This window comes from Myotis lucifugus, unplaced genomic scaffold, assembly GCF_000147115.1.
Source record: "Myotis lucifugus unplaced genomic scaffold, Myoluc2.0 scaffold_2032, whole genome shotgun sequence".
NCBI classification, from domain to species: Eukaryota; Metazoa; Chordata; class Mammalia; order Chiroptera; family Vespertilionidae; genus Myotis; species Myotis lucifugus.
The window spans coordinates 1-3934 of NW_005873080.1; the positions used below are offsets into that span (position 1 = coordinate 1).

Genomic DNA, 3934 nt, shown 5'->3' on the forward strand with positions numbered 1-3934 from the left:
TAAGAACTGCAGAGGGTGTTGCTGGTCTCTCAGTGCCTACTCAGTCATGAGGGCACAGAGAAGTGAGTGCTGGGACCAGCTCCGTACCCTCTGAAATCCTAGGGTTGAGGGCTCATTTATCCTCATGGCTAGAAGTCTATCAGACAACCCTGTGCACCTGATCAGGGAAAATGACTTTATGGTGGGTTTCCTACTGTGGTGAGACCCAGGCAATTTCCAATGGCCCAGACACCAGCGTTGCCTTATCAGAGCTCCACCCAGGTGGTCATGGAGACTCAGTTGGACTAGTACAACTTCTTCCAATCCTTGTCCGGGGGCTAGAGACCAGACCACCGGCAGTCAGAGTGGGCCTAGAGTTGAGGGTGGGTACAGAGGGCGCTGTCCCCACGGGATGAAGATGACCAAGGAGAGCCAGATATCAGATTCCCCCGAGAGTGTTCAGCAGTTCCACCTGTATTTATTTATTTATTTATTTATTTATTTATTTATTTATTTACTTATCTATCTATTTATTTATTTATTTATTTATTTATTTATTTATTTATTTATCTATCTATTTATTTCTCATAATCCTCGGCCAGGATATCTCTCCCTTGACTTTTAGGGAGACTGGAAAAAACCGGGAGAGGCAGAGAGAAACATGGATGTGAGGGAGACACCTGGATTGGTTGCCTCTGGCAGGCGCCCCCGAGGGGGCAGGGTTCCAGCCTGCAAGGGAGGTAAGTGCCCTTGACCCCAGTGGAACCGGAGACCCTTCCATCCACAGGCCTGCGCTCTGTCCACTGAGCCAAGCCCGCTGGAGCCTCTTCCACTAGCGTCACAGACACATCCCTCCCATCCCGGGGTGCCCTCTGTCAGGCGGGAGACCCCTTTCCCTGATTGGGGGGTGGAGGTCGTGGTGGCCGGGGGTGGGGGATCCTAGAGTAGGCCCAGGGGTCCCCCCACCAAACCCTCAACACCGCCAAGGCGAGGAGGGGGTGGCCGAGCCGCTCTCCTGGGCTCAGGGTGGGTGTTTGGGGGTGGGGAGGTGGAGTGTTGCAGAGTGGCAGAAAGGGGGCGGGCGTCCCAGTGGACCTCAGGGCCCTGCCTTGGCCACGGGGCGGAGCTTGGACAAGGAAAATACAAACATAAAAAAGCCCTGTCCCCGCACCCCCCCTCCCCGACCTGGTGCTCCGCCACCCCTCTCCGCACACCAGCCGCCCCAGCCCGGACCAGATCTCTTCTTGCAGAGCCATCAGCTGTCTCTGGCCCGCCCAGCCCATCTCCTGCGCTTCGAAAAGATGCAGGAGGGCGCCTTCCTTTGGGGGTGCGATTGCCTGAAATGCGGAAGGGGGTGTCCGCCGCCACCGGGTATGACGAAGCCCCCCGAGGGATGGCACAAAGCGAGGGGCGGGCGGCCTGGGCCTTTGGTGGGGACCGCGGGGTTCCCTTAGCAGTTTGGGGAGCTACCTCCCTCCGCAGCACCGGGGGTTCGATGGGTTCCCCCGGTCGTGGGTCCCCTGTTGCCCCCGCAGAGCACAGAGCGCTTGGGGCTTGCACGGGTGCGGGGGAATGGAAGAGACACGCCCCTGCAACGCAGGGCTGCTGTCTGTGAGGCGCGAGACGGCATTTCCTAATTTTTGACGGCGGACGAGGCTGGGCGAGGGGAGGTGGGGGTTCAGTTCTGAGAGTAGCCCCGCGGGGGCGGTGGGAGGTTCCCCCCACACCGCCAAAGGGCGGATGGGGCGGGCTCAAAAAATGGCAATCAAAAGCCTACAGCACCCGGTATTCCCAGGCGGTCTCCCATCCAAGTACTAACCAGGCCCGACCCTGCTTAGCTTCCGAGATCAGACGAGATCGGGCGCGTTCAGGGTGGTATGGCCGTAGACGCTGGAGCCGGCCTCCGGGAGCCTCAAGAGCCCGCGGCGCCGGGCCTCCAGGCCCGCTGAGCCCTGGGCCCCCTGGCTGACCTGGTGCTCAGCTCCCCGCACCCTCTGCCCCGCCCGCCCTCTAGCCGGGACTAGATCTGTCCCTGCTGAGCCACCAGCTGCCTCTCATCCACCTTCTGAGCTTCCAGGAGATGCGAGACGCGGGAGAGCGGCTCCCCGGGGCGGTGTGCGATGTCCCGGGGAGCCCGGAAGGGGGCGCCCTCCCCAACTGGGCTCCGCTAGGGATTCCACTTCACATCCCCATGGCAGCATTTTGTTGGGGAGAATCCAATGGCTAAACACGTAGCTGGGACCAAAAATATGCATGTGCCTAGGCAGGGTCCAGGGGGAGGGGAGGTGGAGGCCGCCCACCATGTAGGCCCACAGCCAGCCCCAGGTCTGATGCGCCGTGTCCTGGGAGACCCTAGGAGGGGATATGGCCTGGGTGGTCACCCCTTCGTTTCCTCCATTTCTCCCTCTTACAGGTGGAGACCTAGCGAGGTGGCCCAGGGCGGTGTGACTCTACCAGTATCACAGTGCTGAAGCCCAGGCCTGTTGGGAGTGGCAGTCCAGGCCACATCCCACCCCGTCTAGTGATCTGGCCCTCTCTGAGTTTTTGCATCCGGCGCAGGTCACACTGCCTGTGCACAGGTGGGGCAGGTTTGATGTCATATACACCCGTCCAGGTCTCTAGAAGATTGTTTCCTGTACCATCCCTCGTGTGTCCGCAGGGTCCCTGGGAAGGCCCAGGAGGACACAGTGGCTTTGCCAGGACACTAAACCGATCAGACAACACAGGTCTCACTGGGCTCTCCTGACTGCTAGGCCCCTGGTGGCAAGAACGGGGAGCTGTGGGAGAAAGCTGAGTTGGGGAACTTGGAGTATTTCTGGGGGTGTCACTCAAAAGCCCAGAGGGCTTTCCGGGCAAGTGTGCTTAAAGGAACACATACAGGTAATGGAACCTTGCAAACTTGATGTCACTTCCTCAGTGACAGGACAATACAGAAGCTAGAACTCTGGTCACCAGGCACCACATTCCCGAGACAGGCCCCTATCACCTCACTTGACTGGAGACCTGGGAGAGAGCAGGATGTTCTCCACTGGTCTCCAGATGTCCTTGGGCTGTGTCTTTGGAAAAGCTTACAACAAAACTGTTTCACACAGGCAGACAGTGGCTCTGGTCTCCCTTCTGACGCCTGCTGTCCTTGAGCAGTGTGTAGCCTCAGGTAACTTAGGACTGCCTAGCGTTGGCCAATCCCAGGGAGGCCACAACGGGGAGCACTTGAGGGCATCGTATCAGTCCTTGCCACTGTGTGTGCGTGCCTGTGTGTGTGTGTGTGTGTGTGTGTGTGTGTGTGCTGGAGCGAAAGACACTGCAGGAGGGGTGGTTTGCTGGGTCTCTCAAGTGCCTACCTCAGGTCATGGGGGGCACAAGAGGAAGTGAGTGCTGGGGACCAAGCTTCCGTACCCTCTGGAAATCCTAGGGGTTGAGGGCTCATTTTATTCCTTCATGGCTAGAAGTCTATTCAGACAACCCTGTGCACCTGATCAGGGAAAATGACTTTATGGTGGGTTTTCCTACTGTGGTGAGACCCAGGCAATTTTCCAATGGCCCAGACACCAGGCGTTGCCTTATCAGAGCTCCACCCAGGTGGTCATGGAGACTCAGTTGGACTAGTACAACTTCTTCCAATCCTTGTCCGGGGGCTAGAGACCAGACCACCGGCAGTCAGAGTGGGCCTAGAGTTGAGGGTGGGTACAGAGGGCGCTGTCCCCACGGGATGAAGATGACCAAGGAGAGCCAGATATCAGATTCCCCCGAGAGTGTTCAGCAGTTCCACCTGTATTTATTTATTTAGTTATGTATTTATTTATTTATTTATTTATTTACTTACTTATCTATCTATCTATTTATTTATTTATTGATTTATTTATTTATTTACTTATTGATATATCTATGTCTTCAATTCTTAGGAGCACTCGGTCAGTGTCCTCTCTTCTTTTGGGTGTCAGGGAGACTGTATAAA

The 3934-nt window shown here is 56.9% G+C and overlaps 1 non-coding gene across 1 annotated transcript; it reads right to left on the reverse strand.

Annotated features, from left to right (window-relative positions):
* Positions 1-1749: 1749 nt before the first annotated feature.
* Positions 1750-1868, reverse strand: LOC111824534. The gene has a single exon (XR_002827630.1). It is a non-coding gene; the product is annotated as a 5S ribosomal RNA (ribosomal RNA).
* Positions 1869-3934: the final 2066 nt, after the last annotated feature.